The sequence below is a fragment of the Staurois parvus genome, unplaced genomic scaffold (genome assembly GCF_062004578.1).
Source record: "Staurois parvus isolate SC_StPar_1 unplaced genomic scaffold, SC_StPar_1.0 ptg000682l, whole genome shotgun sequence".
Classification (NCBI taxonomy): Eukaryota; Metazoa; Chordata; class Amphibia; order Anura; family Ranidae; genus Staurois; species Staurois parvus.
In genome coordinates, this window is record NW_028318478.1 from 12,844,031 (window position 1) to 12,858,366 (window position 14,336).

Below are 14,336 nucleotides of genomic sequence, written 5' to 3' on the forward strand. Positions count from 1 at the left end.
CAATCAAAGGGTTAAATGTGATGACTCATGTAGTGGCGGGCATTCTAACTCTATCTGGGGGGGATGCTAACTGGGGGGGCAATCAGGGTTAAATGTGACCTAACTGTGCTTTTACTATAAAAGCGTGCTGCTTGGACTCATGTGGAACTGCTTTCTTCTCTCTCTGGAAAGCAATGTCCTCCAGAGAGAGAAGATTGCATAATTTCCTTTGCCTCTGTAAGGTAAACTGTTTGTTCTTTCCTCATTCAGTATATTTGGATTTCCCCGGTGTATTGAGGGCAGCAAGGTGTGCATGTTCCAGGACATTCTTAATGTGGTTGTAGCCTGCATCGAGTCCATCCCCAAGCGCAAGAGCATTTGTGTTTGCTGGTTCTTTGTAAACACAAGCACAGGATGAGCTCTGATGTGGTACAGCTGATCAACAGGTCCAGGTCAAACATCATTGTCCTGAATCTGGTAAATGATCAGTGCTGTACAGAATCACAGCACCACTTGGCCCCCTGCCTGTGAACACAGCAGGAATGCGGATTACGTATATATACATGATTTTGCACAGGGAGTCCGCCCTGTAGCAGTAAAACTTCTATAGGGTGGAGGGCAAGCGGTTAAAGATGAATCAAATAAATATCCTTGTAGATTTGCTTTAAATGAAATAAATATCAGACTTGAACTGCATTCTGCTTTTCTGTTACAATACATCTATCTCATATTAGAGGTTCTGTTGAATTAGATAAATTGTAAAATCTTTCACAATCATTTAATGGGGTTGGTGATCTGCTTCAGCCCCGCATCTTGCTTAAATCAACTTGGGCCTCCAGTGGCCTCACCACTGACAATCATCTGGGACTCTAGTGGAATAGACAAGAGAATTCCATGTGGACTGAGCTCATATTATCTGTGAATTTTATTGATGAAATGCCTCCAGCTGCATAGAGGAACTGCTCAAAGCATTTATAGGCATCAAAATGAATAATACATTTAAGCCTGGTCAAATGAAATTAACATCACGATTACCCTATATTCTTTGATCTTTGCTGTAAAAAAAAAAAGAAAAGTATCAAACTAAGCAATTTAAATAGCAATACCTATTTCACATAATCTCATTTAATGTTTTCCTGTTATTCAAAGGATATATTTTCCATACTTTCTATATCACTGGCTTACACAATGTAGAAATATTAATATACAGTAGTTCTCCAATAATACCTTATAGCAATGACTGTGTAATTATACAAAAAAAATTGCATCGCTATTCATCATGCGAACTACATGTACATTTGTTCTGTGTGAATTACAGCAAAATGGGATGTTACTAGGCTATGCTCTCTCCAGGTCAGTTGTTCTTCCTTCATAAGAATAGCATGAATCAGGAAAATATTTACATTATGGCAACTACGTGGAGCTGATTGTCAGAAGAAATAAATACCTATTTGCTCTGATCGTTAGGTCCATTTATTGGCCAGATTTCTGTATTTTCCTGGTTCACACTATTCATATGAATGAAGATCTGACCTGGAGTTAAACCTAGTACCAGTCAACTTTGCTAGCATTTACACATTACAACTGTACATGTGGTTTTGCAGGACAAATAGCTCTGCAATTTTTTTTATAAATACACTCCTAAGTGTTACTTCACACAGTGCCTGCATTTTACAAATTGCTCATGAAATACAGACTGGGATGTGGAGCTTAGAGTGTTCAAAAGGGTTTTTTTTATGCAAAATACTGCAGAAAACACTCTGTGATAGGAGTAATGTTTGGGTGCATGATTCTAACCCCACTGAAGTCAAAGGGAAATTAATAGTGATGGGCCAAACAACCTTGTGTTCGGTTCGTGGTCCAACATTCGAACCTAACACAAAGTTTGAACTTAAAGCAAGTCTATGGGACTGAAACTTGTAATTTCAAAAGTGCCCATTTTGAAGGCTTTTATGCATATTGACCATAAAAAGGGGTATGGGGACTTGGGTACTGCCCTAAGAGACATGCATCAATGAAAACATTTTTTCAAAAAGTACTGTTTTTAAAGGGGCAGTCAAAAAATGAAACATTTCTTTAAATATCATGCCTGGGGGTCCCCTTAAACTACCTGCAAAGTTGCACATGTGTACAATGTATAGAACCTGCTGCAGCAGGACTGATATTTTATTTTTAATTAAATTTGTAATAATTAAAATAAAACAGCATGCCCCCTAAGCCATACCAGACCCTTTAGGTCTGGTATGAAGGTTAGGAGGGTCCCCACAGAATTTTTTTTTTTAAAATGCATGGAGTTCCCTCTAAAAGCCATACCAGGCCCTTTAGGCCTGGTAGGACTTTTAAGGGGAACTTCACCCCCCAAAAATAGGGGATAAAAACGCGTGGGGTCACCCTAAATTCCTACCAGACCCTTGATCCAAGCAGTCCAGGAAAAGGGAAGAAAAGCGAGCCCCCCCCAGCTGAAACATACCAGATCACATGCCCTCAATATGGGGGGGCGCTTTGGGGTAGGACAAGGGCCTTGATGGGGACAAGACTTGATGGGGACAAGGCCTCTTCTCTACAACCCTGGGCTGTGGTTGTGGGGGTCTGCGGGGGGTTACTTATTGGAATCTGGAATCCCCTTTTAACAAGGGGGCCCCCAGATCCCACTCCCATTGCGAATGAGTATGGGGTATATAGTACCCCTACCCATTCACCAAAAAAGTGTAAAATGTGCATAAACATACAACAGTTTTTGAAAGTCCTTTATAAAAAAAACAAAAAAAACAAAAAATGGTTTCATCTGTGTAATCCATCGTCATTCATGTCATCCAGCATTGTCACAATGACGCCAACTTGACAAAAATTTTAAAAACCGCTGACCTGTCTGCACCCGCCAAGCACTCACCGCTATCTGACATTTTCAGGTCAGATATAAACAAATGGGCCAAGTTAGCAGTCAGGTGTGGTCATGTGCATTGCTTTGGTCAATCACAATGCACTTTCGCAGCGCAGTGCATTGTGGGGCAGGTGAACAGTGCGCCGAACGCCCTTACCGTTCGTGTGTTTCTCCTAACACACGATCGGCCAATGTTCATCAAGGAAATTAATGTAAAACATAAACTGTAATGGCCATTTTATAGTGAACCTAAGTCAACTATGCTCCAGCTTCTTTGTTCCTCATTCAGTATATTCCACTGAGGGTGCAGGTCAGGCTAGGAGTCTGTCCTGACTCCATATAATCCACAGACCAAGGAGAGAAATCTCAGCCACCACGCACCATGCAAGCCCAGCATGTAATAGTTGATATCAGTCTCAGCCTAACTCCATTCAGTCTATGCCTCCCAACATGTTTTCTCCGCCCATGTTACTTAGTAATGGACCTCCATAACTAAGCCCTGTAGGAGGGGAAAAACATGTTGGGGCGTGAACTGGATGGAGTTAGGCTGAGGCTGCTATCATCTTTTACACACTGGGCTTACATGGTGTGCGGTGGCTGAGATTTCTCTCCTTTTTTAATCACAATTTTATAGGCTAATAGGCAAGGGAATACAAAATAAATAGCAAGAGGGTGTGGGTACTGCCCTGGGGAACATGTACTAATGCAAAAAAAATTTAAAATATTGCATCCAGTGAGGAGCAGTGTTTTTAATAATAAAAGAGAAAATATGATGCAGCGCTAATAAATACAAATAGATATGAGAAACAAATAAATAAAATAATAATAGTGATTGACATAAAAAACACTAGACGATAGATCTATGCACTAGTTCAAAAACGTGACCACACAAGTAATAGTGACCCCAATCCACATGGGGATAATACAAACAGTGACCCCAAGTGCCCTAATGGGACAGTACAATAGGAAGCAAACACAACAGTGAATCCCTAATAAGGGATCAAAAATGCAGATAGTCACACAGTGAAAATCACATCAATAAATCACAAGGTGTCACAAAGTGTCCAAATAATAGTTCAGTGTCCTTCTTTCCATGCATGAAGTGGATGCAACGCACCCTCAGTGCGACCCGACAAAATAGCTGAAGTGGCCTCTCAACTCAAACTTCACGACCCTGCAGGTAGGCTGACCTTTCCCTGCCTACCATCTATTTTCATCATCTGGCCATTAGAGCGGTACGTTGAGGATCCAGAGGGGAGTTATGTGCTTTATGACCCTGCAGGGTCGTGAAGTTTCAGGTGAGAAGCCACTTCAGCTATTTTTCGGGTCGCACTGAGGGTGCGTTGCATCCACTTCATGCATAAAAATATTTACATTGCTGGCAAATTGATAGTTCCAGGGCGCAAACTGGCAGAGAATCCCATATTTTCGATTTTGGTCTGATATTGTTAATGGGGGACCACCACATGAAAAAAAAGCTGTTTGCTTCCTATCCTTATCTCCCCCCCCCCAAAAAAAATTAAGTGATACAGAATAGCCCAGGGTCTACAACCCCCCCCCCCCCCCCCCAATTCCATACTTCCAGACCTTTTGAGTCTGGTATGGATTTTAAAGGGTAATACCATGCAAACAACATAGAAAAAAGGCATGGGTTCCCCCCTCTTGAACCATATCAGGCCTCGTTTCCCTAAAAATGGGAGGTACCAAAGCACTTTATCCTCGTGTTGATGGGGACAAGGGAGTCTTCCCTACAATCCTGCCCCTGAACTTGTGGAGTGAAAAAAATAGCACGGGGTGCTCAACTTATAAACCATACCAGACCACTTGCCTTCAGAATGGGGGTACCAAAGCATTTTGTCCCTATGTTGATGAGGAAAAGAGCATCTTCCCCACAACCCTGCCCCTGTAGTTGTGGGGGTCTGTAGGTGCGGGGCTTATCATAAACTGGAAGCCCTATTTATAAATAATCCCTATCCAGTACGTAATATCTCATGCAGCCTTTTGCAGCTACTTCTTGTCTACATACACTCAATCCATTGGTAGCTGTATGACATGCTTAGGGTCAACTTCTTTCTAAAATAGCAGACAATGTCTGCCCAGAAAGCATCAGCATGGTTGCTTCTCGTCCCTCCTGAAAGGTCATGTAACAGGGTGACTACACAGGAGAGCAACTGGGAGACATGGGCAAAATGTTGTCACCTTATAACAGTGGGTGCCTGAAAAAGGATCTTCATTACAGTATCAGAAGCTATTATTACAATTAAAGTGTTACTAAACCCACTACAGTAAAATCAGTCTTTATATGCAGTAAAGCATGCTTGTTGTACTCTATGGAACCTAAGGGGGAATCATCTGGATTGTGTAAAAGTCAGTTTGTTCCTGCTTGCTCTGTTCCTCCCCTTGTTTAAGCGACCACCTATTATCTCCTGATAAGACAGACTGAATGGTAGGCTAGAAAGGTTTTTTTTTTTGGGGAGGGGGGGGTTCTTGGGAGAGTGCATGTGATCAGCACAGGGCCAATCAGCACTGATCAGAAAGAGGTCAGGGGGTTTGCATCCTCCTAATGCAGAAATAAAAGTCATCCTACAAGCTTTAGCTATTGCTTGGCTGGACATTGATAGAAGCCACAAGACTGCTCTAACTGCTGATAAGAAAAGGTATTTAGCAGTTTATATTTACTAAAATATTGCATTTCCATGTTCTGTGTACTGTAGGAGACCAGATATAGTGAATGCAGGGTCCTGGATTTAGTAACGTTTGAAAGATGAAGATTTAAATGTGGTAAATATATTTGATTTTAGTCATAGTGTTTACATATACTTTAGGTGCTTACAATTCAAAACGAGATTTGCTGACATGTTAGTGCATGCATGGAACAGCATGTGATGATAAAGTTTCTTGTGAATGAAGGCATTAAACCAGTGGATATCTACAGAAGACTTCAAACACAGTACAGGGATGAGACGCTCAGCTGCAGTAAGACATTTGAATGGTGTAAACATTTCAAAGATGGCCGTCTGTCTGTCAGTGACGATCCCAGCTATGGTGGTTCCCAGCCCACAGCAGTCATTCCTGTGAACATGGAGCGTGTGTAGCGCCTGATCCTGGATAATCAATGTATAACCTGTCCTGAAATTGGACCTCTAAAAGAGTTCCTCGGAGGTCAACTTTTCAGCACTGATGATGAAGTGAAGCAGGCTGTTCTGGGATGGTTCAAGTGTACTGACAAATCTTTCCATACCAAAGCTTCCAGGCATTAGTTAAATGCTGGGATAAGTGTATAAATGTAGCAGGTGAGAATGTTGAAAATTAAATGCAGTTTCCACTCCTTGAAATGTGTTCTTTTATTATATAAACTCAAAAGTTCCAGTTTCACTTGAACACCCCTCATACAGTGGGGATCGAAAGTTTGGGCACCCCAGCTAAAAATTTGTATTAATGTGCATAAAGAAGCCAAGGAAAGATGCAAAAATCTCCAAAAGGCATCAAATTACAGATTAGACATTCTTATATGTCAACAAAAGTTAGATTTTATTTCCATCATTTATACTTTCAAAATAACAGAAAACAAAAAAATGGCGTCTGCAAAAGTTTGGGCACCCTGCAGAATTTATAGCATGCACTGCCCCCTTTGCCAAGCTGAGACCTGCCAGTGTCATGGATTGTTCTCAATCATCGTCTGGGAAGACCAGGTGATGTCAATCTCAAATGTTTTAAATGCCCAGACTCATCTGACCTTGCCCCAACAATCAGCACCATGGGTTCTTCTAAGCAGTTGTCTAGAAAACTGAAACTGAAAATAGTTGACGCTCACAAAGCTGGAGAAGGCAATAAGAAGATAGCAAAGCGTTTTCAGATGTCAGTATCCTCTGTTCGGAATGTAATTAAGAAATGGCAGTCATCAGGAACAGAGGAAGTTATAGCAAGATCTGGAAGACCAAGAAAAATATCAGACAGAACAGCTCGCAGGATTGTGAAAAAAACAATTCAAAACCCACATTTGACTGCACGATCCCTCCAGAAAGATCTCTGGTACACTATTCCACTATAAAGAGATGCTTGTACAAATATGGTCTTCATGGAAGAGTCATCAGAAGAAAACCTCTTCTACGTCCTCACCACAAAAATCATCGTTTGAACTTTGCAAATGAACATATAGACAAGCCTGATGCATTTTCGAAACAAGTTCTGTGGACCGATGAGGTTAAAATTGAACTTTTTGGCCGGAATGAGCAAAGGTACGTTTGGAGAAGAAGGGGCACAGAATTTAATGAAAAGAACCTCTGTCCAACTGTTAAGCATGGGGTTGGATCAATCATGCTTTGGGGTTGTGTTGCAGCCAGTGGCACAGGGAACATCTCACGAGTAGAAGGAAAAATGGTACCAATAAATAAATAATTTGCGCTAGTAAATGTGTATAAATATATAAATGTATATAAAGAAATCATCAAATCATAAGTCCAGAAAAAAAAATATATATATGCCAATACCACAAAAAAATATAAAAAAACTTTTAAGTGCAAAAAACTTTTGTGCAGAAAAAGTGTCTAAATATGAAAAATTTCACCAAAAAACCTTGATAATATAATGGCAGATCATCCATAAAAATATCTCTTCAGAAACGGAAACTCTGCAACACACCGATCCTCATCGATCGAAATAACAGGATGAAAAACTTTGTAGTTAATCGAAAATCCACTTCTCCAATAGATAAAGGACCACCTTCAAACGTATCCATGGGGGGAAATGCCAAGCACTCGAGAGAAACAGAAAGACTTCATGGTGCAATATTATAAAAACCAATTCCTTTATTAGGTACTCATTGCACTTACTCAAGAGGTGTCCCAGCCGACACCAGCATCAACAGCATAACAGCAATCACATAAACGAGCCTGGCTACTCAGCACATGCGCAGTAGCTGGCAGCCAAAAACGTAATGACGTCACATCAATCAAGCTCCGCCCTACGCGTTTCGTCATCGACGTCCTCACGGAGCGGATAGATGTGAGACGTCTCAACCTCCTTAAATATTCACTCACAGGAAACGAACAGCTGACATCAATGGGGAATCAAGCAAAGCAAGCCGCCCCACAAATGACAGGAGTCCACAAAGGATATACAATGTATCCAATATATCTGCCATCACAAGCAAAAAAACTTTAAAACAAGAGAACAAAAATAGAATAAAAAGAAATTTAAATAAAACACGAATGATAAATAAATTAAATAAATAAATACATTAACGGGCCTGCACCCTCTAAGACTGTGTTTCAAAAAGGGAACTTAAAGGGCCAGTAACACTTTAAACACAAATAAAGGGGAACTCTAGTAATAATACAAAAATAATGCAAAAATTGTACAAAAAACATACAATCTCCCATATATCATCTTTAAACAGTTGCCTATATAAAAATATACTTAAAATAACATAAAAATTAAAAATTAAAAATTTGTGAGAAAACAATTCAAATCTATATCGACATTTAACCCAAATGGTTGCAAGGAATTTAGTTCATAAATCCAAAACGTCTCTTTTTTGGAAATCTCTAGAGATGAGCGAATCGAAGTATCCGAAGTGGAATTCGAGTCGAATATCTGAAAAATTTCGATTCGTGCCGAATCCGAAAAATAGCCTAATTCGGACGCGCGAATCGAAATTTTTCAGAAAATGGCGGCTGACATGTGCGGCGACGGAGCGGGGATGTCTGGGAAGGCGCGCAGACAAGGCGCGCTGACCCATAATGCATGCCTCAACTACATGTGATCGCATCAGCCTATCAGCAGCCAGCCAGCCAGCACTGTGTAATGGTCGAGCTATAAATAGCGGCCATTTTGGAATTCTTCATTTGCCTGCAGTTATTGAACAGAGGCAGACCGCTCTGTACTAGGGACAGGGACAGAGTTAGGGCCACAGAAACGATAATTGGGGACAGAGAAAAGTTACTTAGGGACAGAGAACCATTACTCAGGGACACAGACTTGTTAATGAGGGCCACAGAATCGTTATTTAGGGACAAAGAAACGCTAGTTAGGGCCACAGAATTCATAATCAGGGACAGACAGAATTGTTACTCAGTGCCAGAGAACTGTTACTTAGGGACAAAGAAACGCTAGTTAGGGCCACAGAATTGTTACTCAGGGACAGACAGAATTGTTACTGAGTGCCAGAGAATTGTTACTCAGGGACAGACAGAATTGTTACTGAGTGCCAGAGAATTGTTACTTAGGGCCACAGAAACTTTAATTAGGGCCACAGAATTTTTACTCAGGGACAGACAGAATTGTTACTCAGTGCCAGAGAATTGTTACTCAGGGACAGACAGAATTGTTACTGAGTGCCAGAGAATTGTTACTCAGGGCCACAGAAACTTTACTTAGGGCCACAGAATTTTTACTCAGGGACAGACAGAATTGTTACTGAGTGCCAGAGAATTGTTACTCAGGGACAGACAGAATTGTTACTGAGTGCCAGAGAATTGTTACTTAGGGCCACAGAAACTTTACTTAGGGCCACAGAATTGTTACTCGCACAGACACAGAATTGTTACTCGCACAGACACAGAATTGTTACTGAAGGCCACAGAACTGTTACTTAGGGCCACAGAATTGTTACTCGCACAGACACAGAATTGTTACTCGCACAGACACAGAACTGTTACTGAGGGCCACAGAACTGTTACTTAGGGACAAAGAAACGCTAGTTAGGGCCACAGAATTGTTACTCAGGGACAGACAGAATTGTTACTGAGTGCCAGAGAATTGTTACTCAGGGACAGACAGAATTGTTACTGAGTGCCAGAGAATTGTTACTTAGGGCCACAGAAACTTTAATTAGGGCCACAGAATTTTTACTCAGGGACAGACAGAATTGTTACTCAGTGCCAGAGAATTGTTACTCAGGGACAGACAGAATTGTTACTGAGTGCCAGAGAATTGTTACTCAGGGCCACAGAAACTTTACTTAGGGCCACAGAATTTTTACTCAGGGACAGACAGAATTGTTACTGAGTGCCAGAGAATTGTTACTCAGGGACAGACAGAATTGTTACTGAGTGCCAGAGAATTGTTACTTAGGGCCACAGAAACTTTACTTAGGGCCACAGAATTGTTACTCGCACAGACACAGAATTGTTACTCGCACAGACACAGAATTGTTACTGAAGGCCACAGAACTGTTACTTAGGGCCACAGAATTGTTACTCGCACAGACACAGAATTGTTACTCGCACAGACACAGAACTGTTACTGAGGGCCACAGAACTGTTACTTAGGGACAAAGAAACGCTAGTTAGGGCCACAGAATTGTTACTCAGGGACAGACAGAATTGTTACTGAGTGCCAGAGAATTGTTACTCAGGGACAGACAGAATTGTTACTGAGTGCCAGAGAATTGTTACTTAGGGCCACAGAAACTTTAATTAGGGCCACAGAATTTTTACTCAGGGACAGACAGAATTGTTACTCAGTGCCAGAGAATTGTTACTCAGGGACAGACAGAATTGTTACTGAGTGCCAGAGAATTGTTACTCAGGGCCACAGAAACTTTACTTAGGGCCACAGAATTTTTACTCAGGGACAGACAGAATTGTTACTGAGTGCCAGAGAATTGTTACTCAGGGACAGACAGAATTGTTACTGAGTGCCAGAGAATTGTTACTTAGGGCCACAGAAACTTTACTTAGGGCCACAGAATTGTTACTCGCACAGACACAGAATTGTTACTCGCACAGACACAGAATTGTTACTGAAGGCCACAGAACTGTTACTTAGGGCCACAGAATTGTTACTCGCACAGACACAGAATTGTTACTCGCACAGACACAGAACTGTTACTGAGGGCCACAGAACTGTTACTTAGGGACAAAGAAACGCTAGTTAGGGCCACAGAATTGTTACTCAGGGACAGACAGAATTGTTACCGAGTGCCAGAGAATTGTTACTCAGGGACAGACAGAATTGTTAATGAGTGCCAGAGAATTGTTACTTAGGGCCACAGAAACTTTAATTAGGGCCACAGAATTTTTACTCAGGGACAGACAGAATTGTTACTGAGTGCCAGAGAATTGTTACTCAGGGACAGACAGAATTGTTACCGAGTGCCAGAGAATTGTTACTCAGGGACAGACAGAATTGTTACTGAGTGCCAGAGAATTGTTACTTAGGGCCACAGAAACTTTCATTAGGGCCACAGAATTTTTACTCAGGGACAGACAGAATTGTTACTGAGTGCCAGAGAATTGTTACTCAGGGACAGAAGAATTGTTACTGAGTGCCAGAGAATTGTTACTTAGGGCCACAGAAACTTTAATTAGGCCCACAGAATTTTTACTCAGGGACAGACAGAATTGTTACTGAGTGCCAGAGAATTGTTACTCAGGGACAGACAGAATTGTTACCGAGTGCCAGAGAATTGTTACTCAGGGACAGACAGAATTGTTACTGAGTGCCAGAGAATTGTTACTTAGGGCCACAGAAACTTTAATTAGGGCCACAGAATTTTTACTCAGGGACAGACAGAATTGTTACGGAGTGCCAGAGAATTGTTACTCAGGGACAGACAGAATTGTTACGGAGTGCCAGAGAATTGTTACTCAGGGCCACAGAAACTTTACTTAGGGCCAGAGAATTTTTACTCAGGGACAGACAGAATTGTTACTGAGTGCCAGAGAATTGTTACTCAGGGACAGACAGAATTGTTACGGAGTGCCAGAGAATTGTTACTCAGGGACAGACAGAATTGTTACTGAGTGCCAGAGAATTGTTACTTAGGGCCACAGAAACTTTAATTAGGGCCACAGAATTTTTACTCAGGGACAGACAGAATTGTTACTGAGTGCCAGAGAATTGTTACTCAGGGACAGACAGAATTGTTACCGAGTGCCAGAGAATTGTTACTCAGGGACAGACAGAATTGTTACTGAGTGCCAGAGAATTGTTACTTAGGGCCACAGAAACTTTAATTAGGGCCACAGAATTTTTACTCAGGGACAGACAGAATTGTTACTGAGTGCCAGAGAATTGTTACTCAGGGACAGACAGAATTGTTACGGAGTGCCAGAGAATTGTTACTCAGGGCCCCAGAAACTTTACTTAGGGCCAGAGAATTTTTACTCAGGGACAGACAGAATTGTTACTGAGTGCCAGAGAATTGTTACTCAGGGACAGACAGAATTGTTACGGAGTGCCAGATAATTGTTACTCAGGGCCCCAGAAACTTTACTTAGGGCCACAGAATTTTTACTCAGGGACAGACAGAATTGTTACTGAGTGCCAGAGAATTGTTACTCAGGGACAGACAGAATTGTTACGGAGTGCCAGAGAATTGTTACTCAGGGACAGACAGAATTGTTACTGAGTGCCAGAGAATTGTTACTTAGGGCCACAGAAACTTTAATTAGGGCCACAGAATTTTTACTCAGGGACAGACAGAATTGTTACTGAGTGCCAGAGAATTGTTACTCAGGGACAGACAGAATTGTTACCGAGTGCCAGAGAATTGTTACTCAGGGACAGACAGAATTGTTACTGAGTGCCAGAGAATTGTTACTTAGGGCCACAGAAACTTTAATTAGGGCCACAGAATTTTTACTCAGGGACAGACAGAATTATTACGGAGTGCCAGAGAATTGTTACTCAGGGACAGACAGAATTGTTACGGAGTGCCAGAGAATTGTTACTCAGGGCCACAGAAACTTTACTTAGGGCCAGAGAATTTTTACTCAGGGACAGACAGAATTGTTACTGAGTGCCAGAGAATTGTTACTCAGGGACAGACAGAATTGTTACGGAGTGCCAGATAATTGTTACTCAGGGCCCCAGAAACTTTACTTAGGGCCACAGAATTTTTACTCAGGGACAGACAGAATTGTTACTGAGTGCCAGAGAATTGTTACTCAGGGACAGACAGAATTGTTACTGAGTGCCAGAGAATTGTTACTTAGGGCCACAGAAACTTTACTTAGGGCCACAGAATTGTTTCTCGCACAGACACAGAATTGTTACTCGCACAGACACAGAATTGTTACTGAGGGCCACAGAACTGTTACTTGGGGCCACAGAAACGTTAATCAGGGACACAGAATTGTTACTGAGGGCCACAAAACTGTTACTTAGGGCCACAGAATTGTTACTCGCACAGACACAGAATTGTTACTCAGGGACACAGAATTGTTACTCAGGGACACATAATCGTTTAATTAAAGAGTATGTCAGACAACATGCAGAGGAGTGGCAGAGGAGGCAATGTTTTAGGAGCGAGCAGACGTGGCAGCAGAGGAAGGGGTCGAGGCAGCACTATTCGCAGCCAGAGGCCAGTGCTCCCGGTGTCATCCAGCGGTCGTGTCTCCACCGACAACCCTGCCGTCGTCGATTGGTTGGCTCGGTCGTCTTCCTCTTCCCAGGTCACCTCTGACACCTACAGCCAACGGTCGGTGGGTACGTCAGACACAACCGTTAGTTGGCATGGCCCGGGACCAAGCCCACTGAAATCACGTGTCCTCTACCTGCCCCTGTCCTTTGGTGTTCCCTCACCAAGCGAAGTATCGCATGCTGTGGGCTCAGCCCCACTGTACAGTGAGGAAGAGCTAACAGAGGGCGGTCAGGAACGGGGGGAGACATCCGCCTTTTCAGCAGCCAGGCGAAGAAGTAGTGGCGAGGAGAGTGGCTCGGTAGCCGGTCTAGAGACAGGTCTGTCTCCTGACCCAGACGCAGCCGAGGGGGCTAGTAGTGAGGCGGAGACCCTACTTGATGATGAGGAGGTTGATCGCACTTGGCAGCCTCGTCGTCATCAGGCAATTTCTTCCGCATCATCAGGAGAAGAGGGTGGCAGCTTGGCAGCGAGCAAAACAGTCGGTGGGTTGCCCAGGAGACAGCAGCAGGGTCGCAGCAGTGTCAGTGGAGCCAAACGGCCATGGAGTAGAGCACCAGCTCCACTGCAGCCTACCACCACGGCCAGTAGTGGTGCCGGTGTGCACGGAGGAAGCAGCAGTCAGCCAGTGAGGAGTATCGGGGGCAAAGTTTCCTACTCGGCGGTGTGGCAATTTTTCGTCAAGCCGCCCGAGGAAGTAAACGTAGCCGTATGTCGACTATGTGGCCAGAAAGTCAAGCGTGGCCAGGGGGCCCATGTTGGGACTACAGCGTTGCGGCAGCATATGCAGCGTCGCCATTTGGTGGCCTGGGAAAACCGTGATAAAGATACGGCGGTTCTGCCCGCCCCAGCCCCCGCTCCATCACCCGCTCCGTTACTTGCTCCGTCACCCGACGTCAATCGCCCTCCATCAGCCAGTCAAGGCTCCAACACCTCTGCTGAGGGGAGTTGTCGCTCGTTGGCATCTTCCGCTCGTTCAGATGCTCCTTCTCCTGCTACTCCTCTTCACGGATTCCGTCAGCAGTCTTTCTTGGAATCCGTTTCCAAGAGACAACAGTTTGCGAGCACGCACCCGACGGTGCAAAAGCTGAACGTCCTCCTGTCCAAGTT